Raw genomic sequence first — 27619 nt, forward strand, 5'->3', positions numbered from 1 at the left:
AAGAGGCAATTTGGAAGAGAACCAGACATCCCAGCAGTCAACTTCCAGACATATGAGTGAAGCCATCCTAGATTGTTAGCCAGCCACTAGCCAAACACAGATGTATGACAGAATCCAGTCAAGATAGGCTGAGCTGGCCCAGATTTTAAAAACTGCCCAGGGGCCAGCCCCGTGGCCAAGTGGTTATGTTTGTGTACTCCACTTCAGCGGCCAGGGGTTCGCTGGTTTGGATCCTGGGCATGGACCTATGCACTGCTCATCCAGCCATGCTGTGATGACATCCCACACAGAAGAACTAGAATGACTTATAAATAGGATATACAACTATATACTTGGGCTTTGGAGAGAAAAAAAAAAGAGGAAGAGTGGCAACAGATGTTAGCTCAGGGCCAATCTTCCTCACCACAAAAAAAGCACACCTTAAAAAAAAAAAAAAACCTGCCCAGTCAACTCAAAAACTCAGGAGTTAAATAAGATGGTGTTTGTTTTAAGCCATTAAGTTTTGTAGCAGTTTGCTATGAAGCAAAATTCAACTGATACAATTATATTTTTTTCTTATAAAATCCACAATAATGGGGCTGGCCCCGTGGCTGAGTGGTTAAGTTCGTGCGCTCCACTGCAGGCGGCCCAGTGTTTCGTCGGTTTGAATCCTGGGCGTGGACATGGCACCACTCATCAAGCCACGCTGAGTGGTGTCCCATATGCCACAACTAGAAGGACCCACAACGAAGAATATACAACTATGTACCAGGGGGCTTTGGGGAGAAAAAGGAAAAAATAAAATTTAAAAAAAAAAACTTTAAAAAAAAAAATCCACAATAATCATCTTCCAGACTCTGAATATGGCTTTAACATTTATTCCCCCTGAATAGCCTGCTCCATCTTGCTATGTTGCCTAGTTTTCCTTTTAATCATGTTTTTTAAACCATACACACACACATGAATTTATTTGCATAGTTCAGATAAATATATAGAAATATATTTTATCAATTTCTGTGTTCACCATTGTTTCTTATATGGCACATCTTTTCTTACCGTTTAATTTTTTTCTTTCTACAGTATATCTTTTTAACAGTTCTTTTAGTGAGAGTCTGTGGGTTTATACCCTTGATCTTCGTTTTGCTGTCATTCTTATAAGACAGTTAATCTAGGTATATCAGTCCAGGTTGAACACTTAGAAGTTGTTACTCTGTCTTCTCTCTCCTCCTGCTGCTGAAACATCTCTCTGCCACTTATTTATACACAGCTTATCCTTTTATCTCTGATTTTAGTTGGTTGTTATGGACTGGATGTTTGCATCTCCTCCCCCCGCCCAAAATTCACATGTTGAAACCTCAACCCCTAAAGCGACTGTATTTTGAGATGGGGCTTTTATGGAGCTAATTAGGGTTAAATGATGTCATGAGTGTGCCCCGAGCAGATAGAATTAGTGTCCTTACAATGAAAGACAGGAAAGAGCCCTCTCTCTCCCTCCCTCTCTCTCTCACTTCCATGTGAGGACACGGTGAGAAGGGTGCTGTCTACCGGCCAGGAAGAGGGCTCTCACCAAACACCAAATCAGTTTTGATCTTGACTTTCCAGTCTCTAGAACAGTGAGAAATAAATAAATACCACTCAGTCAACGGTATTTTGTTAGGGCAGCCCAAGCAGACACATCCGTTGGCCTTTTCCCCTCTTGATATTCCGCAGTTTCACCACAATGTGTCTAACTGTGGGTTAACGTTCATTTAACCTTTACAATATTAGGCGATACTTTTGACCTAAGAACTCATATTGTTACTCAACTCTGGAAAATTATTAGCCGTTTATTGAAATATTGCTTCTCTTTCATCCCCTCTGTTCTCTCCGTAACTTTTATTAAAGAATGTTGAAGCCAGTTGATTCACCTTTCATATCTCTAAACTGTTCTTTCACATTTTTTACATCTTTGCATTTCTGGGCTACGGCCAGGTACTATTTTCCATTTTCCATATTTTAGTGTTGAGGCGTCAGTGTAGCCTATCTATGGCATCTTTATTTCAGTAAGTATATTTTTCACCTCTACATTTTAATTTTTTCTTTATATATATCTCATTTTATTTATGTTTTTCATAATTCTTTATTTTTTTTAAATGACAATTATGCCTTCTGTTTTTTTTTTTTTTTTAGGCACATCCTCTACCTACTTATTATAAAGTCTTTTTCAGACTATTCTATAATATGTATTTCATTTGGGACAATTTCCTATTCTTAAAGTTGATTCTGTTACCTGTATTTCTTGATTTGTTATTTGCAATTTTAGAGTTGCAAGCTCCTTTTGAGTCTGTTCCTCTCACTTTTCTTATTTTGTCCCTCTCTCTCCTCACCCCATTTCTCCTTGATCCTCCAGGCTTCCAATGCAGAAAGAGAATGGGTGTTACAACCCCATGGAAACATGGATGCCACACAGAACCAACAGGCAGCTGGGCTCAGCTCCTGGTGGCAAGGCTACGTGCTTGTCCTTGCTTTCCTTGGCCCACAATTTCTGCTGTCATAGTCTCAATCAGCAGGCTCACAGTCCTTCTTTCAAAGCTCCCACGCCCAGGCTTCTTTCATGACTTGCTGATCTCTCCTTCAGCCCCTCGCCTCAAGCCTGCCTGATTTCTCAATGCCTGCAGAGTACTTTGGGCCCCTTTATTTCACAGGAACCAAACTCTTTTGCAGCCACTGCCTCCCTCCAACCCAGAGCACAGCAAGCTTCAGTCTCTGATCACCTCTTTGCAATTCTCTTCTTTTAAGATCCACAGAAATGGTAACTTCATATCTGAGGCTGGTTATGTCCAATTTTGGTTTTCTCTTTCCTTTTGTCCATTAGAGATACGAGTTTGGAGTGGAGGCAGTTTTTAAAACATAAACAAAATGTAAATTAGCAATCTGGTCCTCCTTCCCAAAGTTGCATGTGCCCCCAAAATGAAACTTCAAAAAAGGAGGAAAGGAGCATTTAGGAATCCAATCATTTCTCTCTGGAGCCAGAGAAGCATTGTCACCTCACTGAAGACTCTCTGTCCAAAAGGAAAACGTGGTGACAAAGGCAAACAGATCCACGCTCTCTGCCATCACCTGCCATGGGTATTTGGGAACTTTTACAACCAAGCTATTCACTGATCAACCAACTAGAACAGAGGACTTTGGCAAGAACTTAAAAGACTAATTCTAATCTCCCACTCAGTGAAAGGTAAAAACATCACGTAGAAAGAATGGGGCGGAAAGAGGAAACAATAAATTGTGATGTGGCATATCTCAAAACTCCAAGTCCATTCTTCTCAGAACACAACTTGAGGCATGGGCACCTGAGTCTCCAGCGTTTGTAATGTTGTCTTTACACAGATGCTGGACAAATGAAGGGACGTAACTTAGTCTGGAACCAATAAGTGGAGAACCCACAACACTGAAAGGGCTTTCCTTCCCCTTGACCTGGAAAGGGACTCTTCCTTGCCTGTGAACATGTAGTTTTTCACGTTCATGGAGAAATTTAGCTTTCAAGTGGAACAATTCAATTCTGCTTTCCCCTGTAACATACGACTACGACTCTCTCATCTGTGTATCCACTGGAACCTCCCCAGATCTGGTCTCACCAGGGTACCGGGGTGACAAGATGACGCACATCAATCTCAACGCTAACCACCGGGGCTTACTTTGTGTATGTGCTTATCTTTGTTTTTGCTTTTGCCAAACCCACGCTAACACAGCCAGTTTTCCATTTAGCTGCACTACCCATTCAAGCGTTTATTGAGCACCTATTGATATTGATAGTAACAGTTCCTATTTAATGGGGATCTTCTACATGCATGGCAGTGCATTTTACATAACCTTTTAATCTCAAACAGCTATTCATTCAAAGTAGGCAATGTTATTCTCATATTTCAACAGAGGAAACAGGCTTGGAGAAGTTCAGTGATTTCTCAAAGTCGCACAGGCTGGAGCTTGAATTTGGATATGACTCCAAAACCCAAACTGTTATTATTATTGCAACCTGAGGACACCTATTCTTTGTTATAAAGAAATTGTGTGTTATGGGCTATGGCCCTACGTTGCTAACACTGAGGCAAGGCCAGCCTAAAACAGCCTACGCTGGGCTGTCACCCTGGCCTGCATGGATTCGTTTTCCCCTTCCCCCTCAATTCTGCCATCTGCGCTTCTGAGGCCTATGACCCAACAACTCTCAGTTACAGGCAGAATGCAGACAGAGATACCCATAAGTTTTGGGTCCGGACTTGTACTGGATTCCGGGCCTCTCTCAGTCAGTGCCCTGAGGCTTGGTAGTTTTATTGCTGCTGCTGCTGCTGCTGCTGCTGCTGCTGCTGCTGCTGCTCCTGAAGCTCTGGGAATCTCTCTACTTGTCAAGCTTATTTTTATCACTTGCAGAGGCGCCCAGATCCCGTGGTATTGGCCTCAGCCTTGAAGATGGTGTAACAGGCACAAAAACACAGTGGAACTTGGAAGAACTGAGAGGTCTCCAGAATAGGAGAGGCCTCAAAGTACTAAGGAAAGGAAAATTAAAGCTGATTCCCCAGAAATGTGGATGGGCTCAAACCTTTCACCCGCTCCTTTGGCCTCTCTGGCAATTCCCTGGACAGCCTGAAATAGCCATCGGCCTCAGTTCACCAAAATGCTTCTCCCCGCCCCACTGAAACCAAATGTGCTAAGGGCTTTGCGTGCATCATTTCATTTAATCCTTACAATGTCCTATGAGGTGTAGCTACTATTACCTCCATTTTATAGATGAGAAAACTAAGGGAAACAGAAGTTTTACAATTTGCACAAAATCACACAGCTAGTAAACGGAAGAGCTAGAATTTGAAACCAAGCAGTTGAATGCAGAGGGTATACCTCCAAACTACTATGCAAATAGTCTCACAGAAACAACCAGAAAAGATGGATATAAAATCCGTATGTGTACATAATTAGCTATAGGGACTTGGGCAGAGTGGGTTACGACAGGTCAAGACCGTATTTTGACTAGTGATAGGGCTATGCTCTTTGACCTTTCCACATGCTCTCTTCTAAGGGTTGCCTCTTCAGGTGGAGCGGACAGAAGGGTTCTTGCCAGACAGAGCTTTTTCTTTTTTTTAATGAGGAAGATTGTTCCTGACCTAACAGCTGTGCCAATCTTCCTCTTTTTTTCACTTGAGGAAGACTGTTGCCAAGCTAACATCTGTGCCAATCCTCCTCCACCTTGCATGTGGGACACCACCACAGCATGGCTTTATGAGCAGTGCATACATCCATGCCTGGGATCCGAACTGGCGAACCCCAGGCCACTGAAGTGGAGTGCGTGAAGCCAACTAATATGCCACCGGGCCAGTCCCACACACAGCACGTTTGACTCAGAGTGGTACACTCAATAAATGCTAGCTGGAGTAGAAGAAGCCTTTTAAATAACCTTCAGTTACGAGAGGCACCCTTTCAGCTGACACTTTCTGTTCACTCTATACAAGAAGCTGACTGAGGCCACATCAGGCTGAATCCTCAGGGCTAGTAGGTTATTCTCTAGTTCTCTAGGCCACCTGCACACTTCTGCCCTCTCCAGATAAGCTGTTTGCAAGAGTCAGCTGGCTTGTCCCCAAAACCACTTGTGCCAATTGTATTTGTTACTTAATTTATATAACTAAACTCACATATAATTCAGCCTGACTCAATGTTCAAAATATGAAGCTGTGTCACAACACAAGCTATTAAAAAGACTGTCCATGGCTGAGTGGTTAAGTTCGCGAGCTCCGCTTCAGTGGCCCAGGATTCGGATCCTGGGTGCGGACATGGCACTGCTCATTAGGCCATGTTGAGGTGGCATCCCACATGCCACAACTAGAAGGACCCACAACTGAAAATATACAACTATGTACTGGGGAGATTTGGGGAGAAAAAAAAAAAGAAGATTGGCAACAGTTGTTAGCTCAGGTGCCAATCTTTAAAAAAAAAAAAAAGACTGTCCAAATGTCAGTATCATAAAAAGAGCTTCTATAACTCAAGAAGAAAAAGACATATAGTTTAATAGAAAAATGAGCCAAGGACAAGAACAGACAAATCATAAATAGCCAAAAAAAGGTGGAAACATGCCCAGTCTTATCAGAGGTTAGTAAAAACTAAATTCACAATGAGATAGCATTTATTACCCATTAGATTGGCAAAAGTTTAAATGACTGATATCATCTGGTTTGTAAGGTGTGGGCATCAAATTGTTACCAGTAACTTCCTGTAGGTAGTAGAAACAAGTTCATATACATGTATAAATTTTTAAGTGATGAGATTTTTAATACTTTCAGATGCAGCTAAATAAAAAGCAAGACTCTCCCTCAGAAAAAAAGAAGAAACCGTACTGAGCCTTAAACACTATCCTAAAACTAAAATTCCAAAAACATTTTGAACAATGACAGCATCACTGGAATAAGAGGTAATAATACATACCCTCCGAAGAGGACAATTCTGAAGGACATCAGTGATTCAGACGATGACCTCTAGCACGTTGATTAAAATACCCTTCTTCTAACTCTGCAGTCCCATCTTGGAGGGCATGGCAGTGCTCATCCCCTGGCAGGCCCAGCACAGGGCTCCTGACCAGAGGCTTGGCGGAAGCCACCCTGCTGAGCAGCAGTACCACTCTCTTCTCAACTCACGTTTCTTCCCCACACTCTCATGTACACTGGCTGGACAGTTTGCCTCTCACATTCTTTGATCAGAGCATTGCTATGTCTCTGACCTCTCATGCTTGAAATAGACTTGATAATATTTGAGCCTTAGGACACCCAGCACCTGCAATAAAATAAAGACCCAGCTTGTCCTGGAGACCCCCCCACAGGGCCAAGGACATAGTGTACCATCTATACAATGAAATGCAGGTTTCCCAATAAAAGGCAAAATTCTTGACTTCGAGAAGTTGAATAGAATGGAAAAGAATTCCAGCTGGAAAAAGCCCTGTATTAAAAACAATTCTTGTGTCTGAGCCCAAGATGCCGTCATCTTGCCATGGATTGTTAAAATACTCACTCACAGCGCGTTCCCATCCTCAGAGCTGTGCCCTGAGACAGTCTAGATTGGTCAATAAATACAGTGGTTCCGTCTTGCTACCTCCTCTTCTGAAATTAAGATTATATTAGCTGAACTAGTGCCAGGGAAAAATGTACATGAGGTCATATTTAGTTAAAAACTGGTTGGACACTGTGTGATTACATATTAAGATCATGAAAGAAATGCCAATAATCCTCCTTCCTGCTCTATAGTTGAAAGAGGAGAGCCATAAAATACTAGCCAGCCGGGCCCTGTGGACCTAACAAAGTAGGGTCTGGAGCAAGATTGCTGGGTTCACACGCTGGCACCATCGCTTCCAGCTGTATGACTGTGTGAAAGTCTCCTGACATCTCTGTCCCTCTGTTTTCTTGTCTGAAATAAGGGGATACTGAGAGAGCTCACCTCAGAGAGTCATCATGAGGCGCAACTGAGTTAATCCATTTAAAGTGCCACCCTCCAAGTAAGCAGTGAAAGGCTAGTTATTACCACTGGAAGGGAGAAGGTGGTGGGGTTGGAGGGAACGCTGAAGGGCCTGAATGTCTAGCAGTGGCTTAACAACCCATGTAGAAGGTATTTATTCTTATGCTCTACCCAAGCTGTCTTCTGGCCATTTCATGTGTTTGGCCATTTACATCGTGGCACCTACCACGTACCTCTATGTGTGTGTGTCATCTCCCTAACTAGATCATGAGCTCCTGGAGCAGGAACAGTGTCCCAACCGAGCACAGACTCTGGTCTCCAGTAAGCGCTCCATGAATATTTAATTGACTCTACTTGCTATCCATATGTGCAGCAGACTGGACTCAAACGTCCATATGTGGAGCGGACTGGACTCAAAATATTAATCATACAAACTCCATTTAGACAAGCTTTTCTAGAAGTGCAGCTACATCTTGCAGGACATATTCATCAAAACCAGACACAGATATGGATTTCTGTGATTCATCAGGTGACAACATGTTAGAAGGGGCTATCCCTCCTGCAGGCAGGGGCCCCCTCACTCACTGTCTGGGAGCTCTCTGTCGCTCTCAGCAGGAGCATCCTTCTTGCCTGTAGCAGAGCTCCAGGCTTGTGGGGACCTCATGTAGAATTTGGGCCAGCAGTCTGTGTCCTTCCGAAGGAAGTCTTTAAGGCCATGTTGGCTCAGCGCCAGCCACCTGGACAGCCTCCTGTGTCACCTTAAGTATTTAGAGACCAGCTCCAGTTCACAATCCTAGCTTCTTACTCTGACTTCCTGGCCACGTGTTCTAAAACGGCTGAGTTGTGCAATTTAAGTTGGAGAATTCTGTGTCTCAGGAGGTCATCTCTTCATTCATCAAGCTTCCCTGAGGGCCTACTATATTCCAGGTACGGACCACATTCTTAAAACACTGAATCTTAGTAAAAATAACCAACACATCATTTATATACTAATGTGTCCGATACTGTGCTAAGCACCTTAAATCCACTGTCTATTTTAATTCAGTGAGGTTGGTGTTATCCCCATTTTACAGATGAGGAAAATGAGGCACAGAAATGAAGTAACCTGCTTGGGCTCAAACAGTCAGTGAGCTGCGGGGCTGGGATTAAGGCCTGAAACCAGGTTTGTTTGACACAGAGTGGGGCCTCTAATCCCGATGCTTGCTGACTCTCCCTGCCTCACTTAATCTGTTTCTCTTCTCTGGCTTTGTGACTCTTGTTCATGTCACCCTTTCCACCTACTTTCAAAAGATCTAGACTAACCAGATCTTACCTATTTCATGAGCTGTTCTGGACCAGGGTGGACGTGACAGGGGGCCAAGACCCTGACGCTAGACAAACAAGGTGAAGATCTGGCTGGGCTTAGTCGTGTCCCCTTTCAGCATCCACTGCTTCCCTCCTCCCTGGCTTATATGCCCCTCCCTACATGTTCATCTTTTCTTTTTCTATCTTCTCCCCACTGTGTCCACGCAGGTATCCTATAGGCTCCCCAATTCAACTCCAAACCGAGCCCCCTTTCTGAGGTCTCTGCCGATGCTTTCCACTGAGCGGCCTGGCACTCAGGCTGAAAGCCTCAGAGTCATCAGCACAAGAAGGAAATAGAGCACAGAGATTAAAACTACAGGCTCTGAGTTCACATCCAGGATACATCTCTACCAGCTATAGGACCTACAAACAAGTTCCATAATCCAGCTCTGTCTCAGTTTCTTCATCTGCAAAATGAGGATAAAAACAGTACCTAACAAAAAAGGAAACGTTTTTGCCACAAATGGGGCAAGAAGAACTGGATGTTCATAAGAGGAAAAAAAAATCTTGACCCCACTTCCCATCATATACACGAAAATTAACTTGAGATGGATGATAGATCTAAACATAAAAACTAAAGCTGTAAAGCTTCTAGAAGGAAACATTAAACATGATCTTTATAATAGGGAGGTCAGCAAAAGTTACTCAGGACACAGAAAAGAAATAGCCTTACCAAAAAAAGAGATAAATTAGACCTCATCAAAATTTAAAACTTCTATTCATCAGAAGACACTGTTAAGAAAATGAACAGGCAAGCCACAATTAGGAAAAAGATTGCAAATCACATATCTGACAAAGAACTGGTATTCAGAATAAATAATTCATACAACTCAATAATAAAAAGACAACTTTTTAAATGGGCAAAATATTTGAATAACATCTCAGAAAGAAAGATATACAGATTGTCAATAAGCACATGAAAAAATGCTTAATATCATTAATCCTTAGGGAAGTGTAAATCACAACCATTTGGGGATAACGCATTCCACCGGAATGGCTAAAATTAAAAAGACTGACAACATCAGATGTTGATGACCATGCAGAGCACCAGACTCTGATACGCTGTTTGTGGAAGTGTAAAAATGGTACAACCACTTTGGCAGTTTCTTATAAAACTAAACCTAGACCTATCCTATGGCCCAGTGATATTTCATTCCTTGGTATTTTCCCAAGAGAAATTAAAACATATGTCCACCAAAAAAAGACCTGTACAAGAATATTCATAGCTGCTTCATCCAGAATAGCCAAAAACTAGAAACAGCCCAGTGTCCACCAACAGATGAATGAAGAAATAACCTGTGGTACAGTCATACAATAGAATACTACTCAGAAATAAGAAGCAACGAGCTACTGATACACGTGACAACATGAAATCTCAAAAACATATGCCAAGTGAAGGAAACTTCAAACCAAGAGTACGTACTATACGATTCCATTTATATGAAATTCTAGGAAAGGCACAATGAACCTATGATTTAAAAATCAGAACAGTGGTTACTTCTAGAAAACGGGGACACAGACTGATTGGGAAGAAACAGTGAAGGAACTTTCTGGGATGCTGATAGCATCCAAATCTTGAAGAGACTTTGGGTTGCGCAGGTGCATGCTTTTGTCAAAAGTCACACACACAAAAAATGCTTAAGATTTGAGCATTCCACATTATGTAAATCTTACCCCAAAAGAAAAATAATGTAAACAACTATTGAACTCTAATTAATGCTATATACGGTTAAATATTTAGAGGGAGATGTACTAATGTCTGCAACTTACTTTGAAATGTGTCACAAAAACAAGATGGTCTAATGGATGACAGAGGGATGGATAGACATAAATAGAAAGACACAGAAGGATGATAAAGCAAATAGAGCAAAAAGTTAACTTTAGAATCTAGGTAGAGCATATGGAGGTATTCACTGTGCATCTGTTTCAACTTTGCTGCATACTCGACATTTTTCACAATGAAGTTATAGAAAATAGTACGCACAACAGAAGACTGATGTTTCACCTTTCACTGTCTATTCTATTACCACTCACATAGTCTCCAACACCTGTTAACTGCACAGTCACTCCCATCCCTCCCCTTGCTGGCTCTCCTGCAATCTCAGCCAGGCCCAGGCCCTGGCCTCACATCTGGAATGCAGACCCACTACCCTCCCTATTGCTGGTGATCCCCTGCTCCAATCCATCCTCCCTGTTACTGCAGGTCCAGCTTCCTAGTTCCCAGTTCTTATGACGTGAACTGTGCTGCTCAGCAATATTAGATGACTCTCCATTAACTAATAACCCCTCAACTCTCAGCCTGCAACCAGGCCTTTGCATTCTAGCCTTATTCTACTATTGCCCCACGGAAATACAGAAATTCTTTGCTACAGTCAAACCAGATTACTGCTTACCCCTAACACAACCCACACCTGCCATCTCCACACCCTTTCCTCCTTCACAGGAATGTGCTCCTGGGTGGCCAGAGGCCAAGCCACAGGTCTTAGCATCTCAGCATATGACCAGAAGCTGCTCAGAAAACTTCAGCCTTGAGAGTTGAGATTCGAGCCCTCCTGCAGATGCCCAGCAGTGCTGTCAGCGCAGAGAGCACCTACTCCTGTTCATCTGGTCACTCACTCATTCACCCTCTAACTCACTTACTAAGTACTTATGATGCGCCAAATAATCTGCTGGGGGCTGCTAAAGATGTAAGATGACAGGACCCTACCCTGAAAAAACTCAACTAGTGACAGAGTGAGGCAGAAGAAGGCTCATCATTCATATAAGTCCTGGTCCGAGGGTGGCAGTACCAGAAATGTCACTCAAGGTTCAGTCCAGAATGAGGCTGGTGAGAGGACAGCAGGATCCCTGTGCAGTTTTAAAACACAGCCTCAAATCTTCGACATGCCTCCCACTGAGGTCAGGGGGAATCTATGCTCCCTCCCCCTTGAATTTAGGCAGGTTTATGACTGCTTTGACCAACAGAACATGGTGGAAGTGACACTATGTGACTTCTGAGGTCAGGTAATAAAAGACCGGACAGGTTCCACCTGACTTTTGTGGAATGCTCAGGTCTCCAACTGCTCCTTCCGGGAACACTCCTTCTAGGAACCCTGCCACCATGCTGTGAGGAAGCCCAAGCCACATGGAGGGACCCCATGTGGGCACTTTGGCTACATGTGTCCCAGCTGAGCCCAGGCTTCAAGTCGTCTCAGCCTGGGCACCAGGCTGTAAGTGAAAAAGGCTCCATATGATTCCAGCTCTTAGCCATTTGAGTCACCTGAGCCATGAGGGTCTTCACAAGCCATCCCCACCATGTACTGTTCAAATTCCTGACCCACAGAACTCCTGAGCACAATAAACAATGTGTTATTATTATGCTGAGCATAACAATGTTGTTTTATGCTGCTAAGTTTGGGGTGTTTTGTTACCAGCAGTGGACAATTGGAACAATACCTTCAAAAGCAGGTCCCTGGGCAGTCTAGGCTGGAGGCCTGGAGCTCAAAAAGAGTGACATTCCTTAAAGATTACATCTGGTACATCCTTTAAAAGTTTCTCCATTTATCAAGTTTACAACACCTTCATTTATTCAACATTTACAAATACAGATTGGGAGCCTAGTATGTGACAGTCACTGTTTGGGTACTGGATAAAAACCTCTGCCCTCCAGAAGCTAACTATCTAGTGGAGAAAACAGTAAGTGAAACAAGTGAGTAAAACATAAACCACACTGGATAGAAGTTAAAGCCTCTGAAATTTTAGAGAGGGTGCCCAGGAAAGGCCTCATGGAGAAGACGACGGAAAGGCCTAGGATGGGATATACCAGGCTCCCTCTGGTTGTCCCCAACTAAGCAGGCTTCCCATGTCAGCTGCTCATGCCCCATCACCTAGACAGACCTCATGACAATCCTTAAGGTCAAGCAGCTCGGGCTTCTCTAAAACGTCAACTCCAAAACAAGAGTGATGCGAAGCCAAAGCAGAAGTTACTGGGTCTCACCCCCTCATCTTTCAGTGGGGAAACTGAAGCCATGGTGTTCCAGCTGGCCTAAGACTCAACACGACATCTGCATATCTGCCCAGTCCTTGCTCCTCCTCCCACTCTCCACTGAATACTAGATAGAAAACCATTTTCGCTTGGTAACTAGGCTCTTCCGGGACTGCATTGTCCCAGCCAGATGTAACCTGATCCTCCACATTTGTCACTAGACACAACCCAAGACAAATCCCCATGGTGGGCGGGGTGGGGGGGGGGGCACTGAAGAATAGAAGCAGCACTGGCCCTAGACAACCACCAGCATTCCTACCAGTGGCATTTCCACTGCCCATACCATCTCCATCAACACTCCCTCCATAATGCAGTGTGTGATACAGAAAATGGATGTTTTCCATTTTCTCTTCTTAGCCCCACTGTTGTGGGTTGAACTGTGTCCTCCAAAAAGATATGTTGAAGTCCTACCACCGAGGCCCCCAACTTGTGAATATGACCCTATTTGGAAACAGAGTCTTTGCAAGTTCAAATGAGGTCATACTAGACTAGGGTGGGTCCTAATCAAATGACAGGTGTACTTACAGGAAGAAGGAAGTTTGGACATACATGCAGAGAATACATCATATGAACATCACAGACACAGAAGAGAGAAGGTCTACGAAGATGGAGGCATAGGTCGGAACGATGCATGTACAAGCCAAGGAACCCCAAGGATGGCCAGCAGACCATCAGAAGCTAAAAGAGACAAGGGAGGAGTCTTCTCTAGAGCCTTCAGAAGGAGCACGGCCAGGCCAGCACCTTGATTTCAGACTTCCAGCCTTTGGAACTGTGAAAGAATAAATTTCTGTTGTTTTAGGCCACCCAGTTTGTGGAACTTTTATTACAGCAGTGCTAAGAAACTAGTACACGCTCATATATAAAAAGTCTGGAACCACCCATGGTTCTCACACACAGTCTTTCTCCCTGCAATCCCAGGTCCAGAGCTGAGCCTTCCTGAGCACCACTCCTTCATATCTACCTACAGTGTACACACAAAGACCTTCCACAGAGCCCCGGAGAAAGCGGGAGAAAGGTCAGCTGTTCCTACTGTTTTCAGTGCAATCTGCCGACCAGCTTGGTCTACGTCTTGCTGTAGCACAAGCTATTTTACAAGGTTTGGCTCCAACCAGTCTAGGAGCTGTTGGTCTTTTTACCCTCATTCAGAATGCCTGATGAGCTGTCTGGTGGGCTGAGAAGTCACGGGGAGGACCACCCACGGGAGACAGGTCACTCTCATGGGTCTAGCTGCAGCCTGTTAAAAGGAAATCATCCCACTAAAAGGCTATTTGGCAATACGGAACAAAAGCAAAAGAAGACGGTCATACCTTTCCACCTGGTAATGCTGTTCTTGGAATATAATCCAAGCAAATGACACAACAGAAAAAATAAACCATTTGGACAAAAATAATTATAGCAGTGTTACTCATAATAGTGGAATAAAAACTGGAAACATTAATTGCGGAACAGTGAAGAGAGAGCATGATAATAATTCCTAACATTTCTTGAGCCCTTACTATATGGCAGGCACTATGCCAAAGGCTTCCTTTGGATCATCTTGCTTAACCCTCACAGAAACCTTATGACATGGCTGTATCATCCCTGCTCTAGAGATAAAGAAACCTGTCCAAGATCATCCAGCTGGGAAGTGGCAAGCAACTCCTATTTTATGCCCTCTGCTTAGAGCATAGTGACTACCGTGGCCATGTGGAATTGGGCAAGTTCTTTCCAACTTTCCCTTTTTTTTCCTTCCCTTTCCAACTTCCCTAAGCCTCTAGAATGGGAACGAGGATAACATCATAAGACTGACAAAGATTAAACACAAAACGTGTGAAAACCTTAAGTAAACTATAAAGCGTTATCCAAATGAAAAGCACTCACAGCCACTCAATGATAACTCTGAATATCTTATGTGGCAGGAGTCTGGGCCTATTTTGCATGCCAAGTTGAACAGCCAGAATTTTATCTTTTACGTAGTAGAGGATTAAGATTGTTTTTTAACCAGGCTGGTTACAAGCAGATCTGTGTTTTAATGTTGTTTTAAGGTATGATCATATAAAACCACCTCAGGGTGACAAAATTGGAATGGTATCTAGTTCTTGATCCTCACCACGCTTTATGAGCTCTCTAGTAAAAGCCTTGGTTTGATTCTTCCAGAAGCTGGGCAGGGTGGGCCTGGAAGCAGCACTTTCCTTAAGTCACTGACTTTCTGCAGGACAGGGAGGGGCCTCATCTCCTTACAGCTGTACCCAGGGTTCTGGAACCGTGGCAAGAGGAAAGTAGAGACCCCGGAGAGCGCAAAGAGGTGAGGGCACTCTGAGAGCATTCAGAGAGGACTCTCCTCACCCTTCCCTGGTGTGAGGTGCAGTATGCTCTGCCAGCAGTCAGGGCGCACACCTGTGTAAAGGAGGGTTATTATTGTTGCCAGGTCCTAGGGTCCTGCACCATGAAACATCAGGCAATTATGCAAGAGAGAGTAGGGGTGGAGGGTAACGTAACCCTCACAATGGTGGGAGGTTGCGTACATCTCCATTTTAGAAATAAGTGAACAGAATTTAAGAGTAGTTAAATAACTTCCCAGGGTCACCCATCTAATAAGTTGTTGAGCCAGGATTCAAACCCAGGTCTGTTAGCTGTAAAGCCCAGACCCTTCCCATCAGCTATGCATCAGTTCTCCCAATCAACGAGGAAAAGCAATGGAGACGGAGTCTGCAATCTGCCTGTGCAAAACTGGCCTGGCGTACCATGTCGCCATGGCACTTTGTGGTCAACACAGCTGATCACAGACATGAAGGTCAGGAGTGCTCACACTCAGGAGCCAGACAGGCTCGGCCCCTCCTGCTCCACCTCTCCCACACACCGGCACACCCCTCTGTAAAAGGAGACCGCGGCCCTGAAAAGGGGTCGGTTAAGCCCTTTTAAAACACCAGCACTGGGCTGGCATCTGGATGCCTGAGTTCCTGGGCCTGGCAGCCATTGTGCCAACCACAACCCTCAGGAAAAGGAGAAAGTAATTAGAAAGCAGCGCCCCACAGACCAAACTTAAGTCATGTTTCCAAAATAGGCTCCAAAATGAAAGATCAGCCTGCGCTTGCAATGACAGCACTTGGTCCCAACTCCTCCACCCAACCCCCACTTCCCTTGGGCCCCTGACGGGACCATAAAGGGAATTCAACAAAGGCACCATCAACGTGCACAGTTGTTTCTAGCGAGCCACAAATGTTTACTAGCCATCCACTATATGCTTGATGCGAGATAAGAGGTGGTACTATGGTGGTCCTGCTCCTGAGAAGCTCACAGCTGGGTGACAACGCAAGCTAAGAAACAAAGACAGGGCCAGATGCAGACCAGATGCTCTAAACTAAGTGGAGTTTATCTAGAGATTGCAAACGCTGAAATTCAATCAGTGTAATTCACATTACGAGACTAAAGAAAGGAGGGGCAAACCGTGGCCAAATCCAGCCTGTTGTCTGTTTTGTAAATAAAGTTTTACTGAAACGCAGCCATGCCTATTCATTTACACATTATCTGCGGCTGCTTTCGTGCTACAATGGCAGAACTGAATACTTTTAACGGAGATGGAATAGCCTGCAAAGTTGAAAATATTTACTATCAGCTCTTTTCAGAAAAAGTATGCCCACCCTTGCTCTATACTATTGCGGGAGAGCCCCTTCACTCATAAAACTGCAGCAACTCCACCTCCCTCTACTCTCTGATCTAGAGACCAGGTTGGGAGGTGGATGAGCATCAGGGTCCCAGACTACCAGGGCTGGAAGACCAGGCCACTGCCTTCCATGAGAAAATCAGTCCAAGGTATGACTTCTGCTCCCCCCTCCCACTGCGACAACCCCAGGCAGAAGCCTTAGGGCTCTCTGGAAGAATCTGGCACAGGATTTTACTAGAGCTTTCATAATAAATGCTTGGAGGTGGAAACACTGGTTCTATACCTCCATGTTCCTCTTCCCAATCCAATTGTCCCAGAAAAGGAGAACCTGGAGGTCTCAAATCAATGACCTAAGCTTCCACTTTAGCAAACTGGTAAGGGAAGAGCAAATCAATCAAAGCAAGCAGAATAAAAATAAAGAGAAGAGAAGAAACCAAGGATATTGAAAATAGAAAAATAATAGAGAAAAATCAATGAAACCAAAAGCTGGTTCTTTGAGAAGATCAATAAAGTTGACAAACTTCTAGCCAGAACGACAGAGAGCAAAAAAGATACAAACTATAAATAGCAGGAATGAAAGAGGAGACATCACTACAATCCCTAAAGACATTAAAAGGATAATAAGTAAATATTATAAATAATATTTGCCCATAACTTCTACATTTTAGATGAAATAGACAAATTATCCCCAAAATACAAACTATCAAAAATCACCCAAGAAGAAACAGATAACCTGGACAGCCCTGTATTTATTAAAGAATTTAATTTGTAGTTAAAAACCTATCCTGCAAAAAAACTCCAGGTTCAAGTGGTTTCACTGGTAAATTCAACCAAAAATTTAAAGAACAAATAATAACATTCTTATACGAACTCTTCCCAAAAACAGAAGAGGAGGGAACACTTCCCAGCTCATTTTATGAGGCAACCAATACTCTGACACCAAAATCAGACAAAGACATTACAAGAAGAGAGAAGTAGGCCAATATCTTTCATGAGCATAAACACAAAAAAACCTCAACAAAATGTTAGCAAATTGAATCCAGCAATATATAAAAAGATTAATAAAATATGGTGACCCAGTGGAGTTAACTCCTGGAATGTAAGGCTGGTTATACATTCAAAAATCAATTAATGTAACTCAGTGTATCAATAGACTAAAGCAAGGGTCAGCAAACTATGCTGTTTTTGTACATAATAGTTACTGAGACACAGCCCCATCCATTCATTTATGTATTATCTATGGTTGCCTTCATGCTACAATGGCGGAGTTGAGCCATTGAGTACAGACCTTATGAGAGTTGAGTAGAGAGTTGAATAGAGACCTTCTGGCCCACAAAGCCTAAAATATTTACTATTTGGCTGCTATGGTCTGAATGTTTGTGTCCTCCCAAAATTCATAGACGGAAATCTTAACCCCCAAAGATGATGGTATTAGGAAGTGGGCTCTTGGGAAAGTGCTTAAGTCATGAGGGTGGAGCCCTCACAAATGGGATTAGACCCTTACAGAAGAGGCTCCAGAGAGCTCCCCAGCTCTCTTCCACGATGTGAGGACACAGCGAGAAGGTGCTGGCTATGAACCAGGAAGAGGGCTCTCACCTAAATGTGAGCATGCTGGCACCTTAATCTTGGACTTCCCAGCCTCCAGGACTGGAATAAATATTTGTTGTTTATAAGCTACTCAGTCTGTGGTTTTTGTTGTAGCAGCCTGAACATGCTAAGATACTTGACCTTTAAGAAAAAGTCTGCCAACTCGTGGACAAAAGAAAAGAAAATACAATCATCTCAATAGATCCCAAAAAAGCACCTTAAAAAAAAATCACTATCCATTCACGACAAAAATTTCAGCAAACTAGGAGTGGAAGGGAATTTCCTCAACCTGATAAGGGATATCTACAAAAACCTTACAGCTAACATCAAATATAATGGTATGAGACTGAACGCTTGATCCTTAAGATTGGAAATAAGGAAATAATGTCCATTTTCACCACTCCTATTTAACTTCATACTGGAGATCCTCACCAGCACAGTAAGACAAAAATAAATAAATAAAAATCAAATTGGATTGAAAATAAAACTGTATTTATTCACTGATGACATGATTATCGATGTAGAAAATTCCAAAAAATCAACAAAAAAGCTACTAGAACTAAAAAATAAGTTTAGAAAGGTCACAAGATATAAGATCAATATTCAAAAATCAATTGTTAAAAAAGAAAACTCAGGAGCCAGCCCTGATGGCCTGGTGGTTAAAGTTCAGCACGGTCTGCTTCAGTGGCCTGGGTTTGGTTCCTGGGCATGGAACCACACCACTCGTCTGTCAGTAGCCACGCTGTGGCGGGGCTCACAAGGAAGAACTAGAAGGACTTACAACTAGAATATACAACTATAAACTGGGGCTTTGGGGAGGAAAAAAAGGGGAAGATTAGCAACAGATGTTATCTCAGCGAGAATCTTTCCCAGTCAAAAAAAAAAAAAAAACCTCAAGAAAATAGTTAAGAGGCAGACAACAGCTGATAATTGGCTGTATATTCTGGCCTCCTAAATTATATAAATTACATATTTTTATTTGTTGGTTAACCACCAATAATTGTATACTAATTATATTAATTTCCAAATTCTATAGGTATGTATTTTGCTGCACTTTATTCTGATTTAAATTTTTTTAAAACCCATTAAAATAACAAATTGTTTTTATATATACTAGCAATGAACAACTAAAAAACAGAATTCTACTAAAAGTGCTATTTACAAATTGCACCAAAATTATGAAATACATAGCTATAAATCTAGCAAAATATGTTCAATATTTATATGTTAAAACTATAAAACATTAATGAAGAAATCAAAGAAGACCTAAATAAATGTAGAGATATAGCTTATTTATGTAGTGGAAAATCCAATATTCTTAAGACGTCAGTTCTCCTCAAACTGATCTACAGATTTAATACAATACCAATCAAACTTCCAGCAGGATTTTATGTAGAGACCAATAAGATGATTCTGAAATATATACGAAAGGAAAGATCTAGAATAGCCAAAACAATTCTGAAAAGGAAGAACTAAGCTGAAGGATTCACGCTACCTGATTTTGAAACTTACAATAAAGCTATAATAATCTGGATACTGTGGTATTGCTAAAAGGATAAACACATAAACCCATGGAACAGAATAATCAGAAATAGACCCACACATATATGCTCAATTGATTTTTAACAAAGATACAAAAGCAATTCAGTAGGAGAAGGACAGTCTTTTCACTGTGATGCTAGAATAATTGGACGTCTATACACAAAAAAGAACCTCTATAACTTGTATCATGTACAAAAAATAACTCAAAATGGATCAGACCTAAATACAAAACCTAAAACTATAAAACATAGCAAAGAAAGCACTGGAAAAAATCTTGATGACCTCATCTTAGGTAAATATTTCTTAGATATAACACCAAAAGAATACATTTTAAAAAATTAATAAATTGGGGGCCGGCCCGGTGGCGCAGTGGTTAAGTGCGCATGTTCTACTTCTCGGCGGCCCGGCGTTCACCGGTTCAGATCCCGGGTGCAGACATGGCACCGCTTGGCACGCCATGCTGTGTAGGCGTCCCACGTATAAAGTAGAGGAAGATGGGCATGGATCTTAGCTCAGGGCCAGGCTTCCTCAGCAAAAAGAGGAGGATTGGCAGTAGTTAGCTCAGGGTTAATCTTCCTCAAAAAAAAAAATTAATAAATTGGACTTCATTACAGTTAAAAACTTCTGTTCTGCAACAGACACTGTTAAAAGAACAAAAAGACAAGCCACAGACAGTGAGAAAAAATTTTCCAAACATGTACCTGATAAAGGACTCGTGTTCAGAATATAAAAAGAATTCTATCTCAAATCTCAACCATAGAAAAAAAAATCCAATAAAATGGGCAAAAGATTTAAATAGATACTTCACCAAAGAAGAGATATAGATGAAAATAAGCCAAATAACAAAGATGCTCAGCATCATTAGTCATTAAAGAAACCCACATTAAAACTGCAATGATAAGACTATGCCTAGTAGAACATCTAAAATTAAAAATCTGACAAATACTAAGTGCTGACAAGGATGTGGAAACTCTAACCCTCACACGTGGCTAGTAGGAATGCATGACAGTACAGCCACTGTGGAAAACAGTTTGGCATTTTATTATAAAACACTTACCATACCACCTAGCAATCCCACCCACTCCTAGGTGTTGATCCAGGTGAAATGAAAATCTATATTCACATAAAAACCTGGACACTAACATTCCCCAGATGTTGGGGAAAGGTAGGAATAGGTCCACTTTAGGCATGTTCTATGAATGGACTTAGTACTTAGCTGGAAAATGCACAAATTCAGGAGAAAAATTAGGATGAGGTTATACCGAAGCATAAAGAAGACATAATTGAAGCAGTGAGGTCGATGAATGGAAAGTGCCATCTTATGGAGCCGCAGACAGGAAATCCCTCAGAATCTTCTGCTGAGCGCTTCCATTCACCTCCTTAGTCAGCCCTTCAACCCAGACGTGCGAGCACCTGTGGTGGGTCAGGCCCTGGGATAAGGACACAAAGGTGAGCCTTTGCCCTCAGGAGCTCGTGGCCCAGTGGGACACCACGCCTCACAAGGGCATCACGAGGAGAGGTTACGGAGCACTTGTGCACCTGCCCTCAGCCTCCTCCTGTGAGCAAATAAAGGGCTCTTCTCTCCATTTACAGGCGCACACACAGAGACCTGCACAGCGCTGGGGCAGACTCCAAGCCTTGGCCTCTTCCTGGCTTTTCACACAGCCTTGGAAAACATTCCGTCTCGTCTAGCCCTCGAAAAGGAGAATAGCACTCCTGCCAGGGTCAGCAGAGACGGCCAGAGCCTTGAACTGCTCATAAGGGAGAAAATTCCTGTGACGGATGGTGCATTCCAGAGTCAAAGAAGACCCACAATACAGCGTCAGCCACAGGTGTTGAGTCTGGATGTTAGGTGGCATGGGGGCCAGGCCTTTAAGGGCAGGAGGAATTTGTGTGAGCAAACCCAAGGTACCTAGAGGCAGACAGATAGCAGAGATCACAGTCAGGCCAGATAAAGGAACCCTCCCCAGTGACCCTCAGGCTAAAGAGGACAGCCTTCAAGGACTGGAGGAACAGGTGGAGCAGATGACAGAACAAATCCGCATCCATGCCTCTGGCCTAGGTCAGGCCTTCCTCCTCCCATCACCATCCTCCATCAGGGTCAGGTGGGAAGAACTCTGGCTGTTTCCGGTTCAGCTCCGCAGTCCTTTGGCCTCTCAGACCAGGGTTTCCACGTCAGTAAAGTGCAGGTGTCAAGTGGACTGGTCTCCTGCAGCCGAAAGGGCTGCCATTCCAGCACCAGGAAAAGAGCTACAATAAATGGATGCAGCATGAGGAAGAACACAGCCCTAGGACCCTAAAGTCTCGCGCGGGATGGGGCTTTCACTCCGGTTGTAGATTTGCTTCTCATTATTTCTGATCCAGTATAAAATGAAAACGGAATTGTTTCAGGAATATTCTGGGCAGCAGAAGGAAAACAAGCCTGGAAGGAAAACCGCCCCCAAAATACGTCTCAGGACAAGCGGGCCTGCACGGTTGAGAGCTCACTGCAGGGCCAAAGGAACTGCACCAGGTTCCCACGGCGGAGCTGAGGGGTCCTGGAGCCAGGTGTTCCTGCCTTCCTCTCTCCCGGCTGGGGCCCACCCACCCTCCTCCTCACCTTTGAGGCCTGTCCTGACCACTCCAGCCCCTGAATGTCTTGCCACCATTAAGTCCCTTAAATGAGTCTGTGCCACAGAACTTGTCGCTGTTTTCTCATTACTTCATCCGTGTTAGCTGTTTCCCCACATAGACCTGAAGTCTCCTGGGCACACTGCCTTTGTTTCATAAACCTCCACCGGGCTCAAGAGAGCATAGGTCCATAATTACTGTTTGTTGGCTGATGTATAGGCCATTCCATAGACAGAGTGAACACCACTTGATATGTATGGTAATAGCTTTCCTTCTTTTGTGTCTCTTTACGTTCACATATTCATTTGATTTTTAGAACCAGCTTCACTGTCAGATGAGGAAACTGAAGCCTCTCACAGAGGTGAAATACCATCCCCAAGAACCTGCAGCCAGTCAGTGAACGGGATGGCTCTGAAGACAGTTTAACACCAAAGATCACATTCTACCCTCCTGGGCTCCCTCCTGCCAGAAATCCAAAGGAGAGCCACTCTCTACCAGAAATCTCAACCTCTGAAAACAAAAAAGATAAACAGCATCCTCAACTATGAAAGCTCAAAACTGTAAGTGTTTGATTCCCAAAAGATTAGAAGAAATAACTCGTAAGGTCCTGCATTCACAAATTAGCATCCGTCAGATCTGGGGGCCCAGAGCTAGGGGGAGAAATCAAGAAACAGATCTGAAAGAAAAGGAAATCCTCTCTTCGTCCTGTTTCTTTTATCTCCAGAGGGCTCTGCACTCAGGACCCAAGGGCAGAGGGGAGGGGAGAAAGGGAGACAGAAGTCCCAACAGTGGGCGGTGGGGACAACACTGGGAAATTCGAGAAGCCAGATCTACACAAAAATTCCCACAGCTTACTAGTAGGGTGTCCATTGTGAGCATTCAGGCTCAGACACCAAGGGACGGTGAGAAGGAGGACAATGAAAAGAAGGTGGTGTGGGCATCTGGGAATCCAGCCTGTCCCTATGAGCCGCAAACAGGGAGCAGTTCTTACTGGACCGCCCTCCTGCCTCAGCCCCACCAGGCTGCCTGTCACTTGCCATGTCACAAGGGCTGCAACCCTAGCACACCAGGTGTACACAAGGCAGGATGGATGCACCTGCTGGCCTGTAGTGACAAACAGCAAAGTCCATCTACCTTGAGATTCTAAGGGGAACTGCATTTGCTCAACCTGTTGGCTTCAAACAAACAGAAAAGTATGAAGCCAAAACTCGACAGACAGAGAATTCATCTATAGAATCGCACAAGTGGGAGAGGTGAGTGACTCCCAGGGCAGATTCTGGCCCAGGACACTCACCTTGCTGTGCTTGTGGGGCAGGATGCCAGAGGGGTGAAAGGGAAGGGGACAGAAGTCACACGGCACAGAGCCTATTCCAGTGACATCTGAAACATCCTCACTCTGAATTGCTGCTGAATGGTTCCTCGAATCCAAGCCCACATGCCACCCAAGTGTCCACTGGTACGTTTTCCATGCAGATGGCCCTGCCCCAGGTTCTCTGGGTGCACCCTCTGTCTGTCAAAGCAAAATGACACAAGAGTCAAGTTGGGAGAGGACAATGTCTTCTGTTGGGAAAGGTTACTTTCTAAGGGCTGTTCTCTAAATTTCACTATATTTCAATTACAGAAAGGACAGAACAGGAACCTCTTAAGAATGAACAACTTCCCAACCTGTGTGTGTGGTTTGAATTGGGGGAAGGGCAGTTAGGCTTCCAAGTGGCCTCGGTATATATTTCCAGAGTGCCAAGAAGTGTTGTTCTCAGAAAGATACTAAATAAGACTCCACATGTTCAGGGGGTCTCTGGACCCCTACCCCCAGGCTGGGCTGCATTCTCAAATTGCCACCTCCTGAGATACTTAAAAGGCAAAGAGCCAAAAAACCAACCAGTTCTATTGAACAGGCTCTAGATTCATGTTTTGGGGAAAAAAGCAAGGGGTCATTCTTGCAGTCACTGAGTACACAGTGACCCCAGAGCATTCACAGTCTATTCCTCTGAAGCTGGAGAAGACCTCGCCAGTGGGGACCAAGACCCTTCCCCCACCTTTGGCCCCTCCACAGGCCTCTCTCCTCGCAGTACCTCCTGAGCCTGCCTCCTTTTCCAACAAGCCTTCCCAGCAGACTCCCCTACAACTACCAGCCAGGGGGCCCCTGCTCTGTAGTGACTACACCTGTCTAAGCCCCAGGCAGCAGGTGGGTCCACCTGACCTCACCAATGAGACCAGGAACTTTGTGCTAGTGCTCTGTCATGTCTCTGGAGATCTGGCCCCGGAGGAAACAGTCTCCTGATGAGAGGGTCAGCAAATCTCACACAAAGAAAAACTGCTCCAAGGCCCCAGTCACCCACCTCCTCAGCTAGCCAGTGACTGCACAAAAGAAACCAAATACACAAGTCCATCACCACTGTGGGGTGGTTCTCCAAGCTAATGCCCAGGGATGTGTGAGGACCAGCATCCTTTTTTTTTTTTTTTTCCTTTTTCTCCCCAAAGCCCCCCAGTACATAGTTGTATATTCTTCGTTGTGGGTCCTCCTAGCTGTGGCATGTGGGACGCCGCCTCAGTGTGGCCCGATGAGCAGTGCCATGTCCGCGCCCAGGATACGAACCAACGAAACACAGGGCCGCCTGCAGCGGAGCACGCGAACTTAACCACTCGGCCACGGGGCCAGCCCCCCAGCATCCTTTTGTATCATTAGTGAATGAAGGGACAGACATGCAAATCCTGGAGAAAAGGCTCTTGTGCAAATCCCCAGAGTACCCAATACCGAATCCGGCATCCAATGTCCAGCCACTCCCCGCCCCAGGCCAATTGCCCAAGCTCCCGCCTGCTCTGGCTCAAGGCTCTTGGTCCACTGAGGGTAGGAGACAAAGGGGCAACCTCACCCTGGGCACTAGGAGCAAACATCCCAAGCTGGCCTAGGGCCCTGTGGTGCCAGTAGCATCACCTCCACAGTCCCTGCAGCGTGCAGGGCAGGGAAGGAAGACTGAGACAGGATCACAGAAGACAGAAGGGAAGGGGATCAAGAATATAAGAGGAAAGAAAGGAGACAGTAGAGGGGAAGAGGGAAAGAATGTAAGTAAAACCAAAAAAAAACCCTGAAATGCCCTTTAGGAACCCAATAAGCTTCCCAGAAGCACCTACGCTTCCCCCAGAGACTTGCATTGTGGATACCTGATGCTTTGAAGTGTAGAGGGGTTCCCCGAATGGTCCTCTCATGCCCCCATTTGGAAATAATTTATTGACAAGTTGTGCACCTTGACAAAAGAGAATATTCCACTAAGGCAGGGAAGAACCTACAGCGCTGCTTGGAAGGGGGTGCAGCTCTAGGGCAGGCGCCGGAAGGCTGGGGCTGGGCTCCGGGACGCGGACGTCACACATACTCTGCTCTCCGCACTTGGGGAGAGGAGGGATGGCGAAAACCACAGGGCCTGAGGCCTGGCACTATGCCCACTGTCCAGGTGTATCCCCCCGCCAGCTCCCTGAATGGCAACATGGATTTTTACTCCCTCTAGGCCCCAAAGGAGCTCGGTCTCCCTCCTTCAGGTTATGATATAGAGGGTACACCCCCCCCCAACCAAAACAAAAATTCTAGAAAACCTCTCCCCATCAGCCCATCTTCCCCTCTGCAATACCGCTCCTAAAACTTCAGTGCTTTGGGTCCTGAAGCGTGTCAGCAGCCACAAGTTGCAGGGAGGGTTCTCCCTCAGCCAGTGACAGCTAACACCTCCTGGGAATTAGTTTATCCCAAACTTTCCAGCCGTGATGATCTTCGAACAAGGGTCCCTCAACCTTGGAACCTCAGAAGAAGCGACGCAGGCAGAGCAGGCGCCGGGCTTCAGTGAGGAGCCGGGAGTGAGTTCCAGACTGCAACTCCGACGCCCCAGTTTTGGTGGGACCCCGCGGCCGCCTTCACCGTCCTACCTTCCCGGAGTCACATTTGGGCTGGGAGGACCTTCCCATGGCACCCCCGCCCACGAGGCTGCCGCCACCTCGCCAAGTCGTTCTGCAAGGGGCTGGGGAGGGGAGAAGAGCCCGCCTCTCTTCCTTGGCGGCTAGCGGCGCTTCGCACCCCTCAAATCAAAGACACCCCTCCGGAAGACGCCAATAGAGACAATCGCATCACTGTCCCCAAGCGCTTCGCCTCCCCCAAGGAAGTCCGGGCTCCCTGGAGTGGCTGAGGGAGTCCCCTTAGGCGCCCCGCCACCCCCGCCCAAACTCCTCGCCGCACGTAAGAGCTCCGCTCCATGAGGGCCAGGGGCACGCTTCCGACGGAGGGTCCTGACCCCGACCCCCACCCTCGGAGAGCGACTCCAGGGGCCGCGCCGGGACAAAAGCGTGCGGCGGGCTCACTCACCCGCGCGGTGCAGGCAGCCCGGGAGCCGAGGCACGGCGCTCGGCGGGGACGCCCCGGCGGCGGGCGCGCAGCGCGGGCTCAGCGTTCGCTCCGCCGCAGGCTGCCGAGCGGGCGGGGCGGAGAGCCGGCGAGGCGTGTCCCGAGCTGGGCAGAGCGGGCGAGCGGCCCGGCGAGAGAGCGAGGCCGCGGGAGAGCCAGGAGCCACCGCGCCGGAGGGCGAGCGGCCGAGAGCGCGGCGCTGCGGGCTGCGACTCAGACGGCCGGCTCCGGGGCACACGCGCTGATTTGCATGTCATTTGCATCGCGCTCAGGGAATGGACCTGCCGTCTGCCCCGCCACGCCCACCCGCGCTCCTGCCGGGAGCCCGGCGCGGCGAATCCGGAGGCGAACCCAGCGCCGGACGCGGGTCCACCTCCCCTTCCCCCGCGCGGTCCCGACTCCTCGCGCGCCGCGCTGCTGGCGGTCAGGGTGTTTTCCCGATTTTTTCTTTTTTTTTTTTTTTGCACTTTCCCCTGGAAGACCACTTGATACAGGACAAAGGAGGACCACGCACTGGAAAAACTCTGTAGTCTTTAAAATTAATTTTCTTCTTCTCTGATGTGGTTATTAAAATCCACAAGGAATCGAGTAGATTCCCCCAAATGAATACATTTTGTTTCTTGAACAAAGTCTCGTGAAAAACTTAACTCGCTCACTTTCAACATTAGAAAACAAGTTAACGTGCAATTTTGTTCAGTAAGTGAAGAAATACGAAACTGTGTAGACAGGATAATAACATCGTCCTTAAAAACGCGGGCTCTGGAGTTGAGAGCCCTACCCCTCACGTTGGACAAGTTACTTACCACCTCTGTTACTCGGTTTTCTTATCTCTAAAATGGGGGTAATCTCAGTGCCTCATAGGAATGTGCAGGTAAAGCCCTCAGGACAGAGTTTAGCATACAGTTACTGTGAACTCAAACGTGCGAGTATGATCTGTGTCTGCTTAACCGAGAGGCAGGCAGACCGCGGTGAGGCAAGAGGCGGGGAGAAGCGGGGAAGTGACTAAAGAAGGCAAAGAGAGGATGCTCGAAGATTAGAGACA

At 45.4% G+C, this 27619-nt stretch overlaps 1 protein-coding gene across 1 annotated transcript in view; it reads right to left on the minus strand.

Moving 5' to 3' along the window:
* The window catches only part of MYLK (myosin light chain kinase), a 260059-nt gene extending 233293 nt beyond the window's left edge, over positions 1–26766 (minus strand). Inside the window, exon 1 of the mRNA XM_070508989.1 lies at positions 26539–26766. The gene's annotated coding sequence lies outside the window, so the exon portion shown is untranslated. The remainder of the gene's footprint in view (positions 1–26538) is intronic.
* Positions 26767–27619: the final 853 nt, after the last annotated feature.

The sequence above is a fragment of the Equus asinus genome, chromosome 5 (assembly GCF_041296235.1).
Source record: "Equus asinus isolate D_3611 breed Donkey chromosome 5, EquAss-T2T_v2, whole genome shotgun sequence".
Classification (NCBI taxonomy): domain Eukaryota; kingdom Metazoa; phylum Chordata; class Mammalia; order Perissodactyla; family Equidae; genus Equus; species Equus asinus.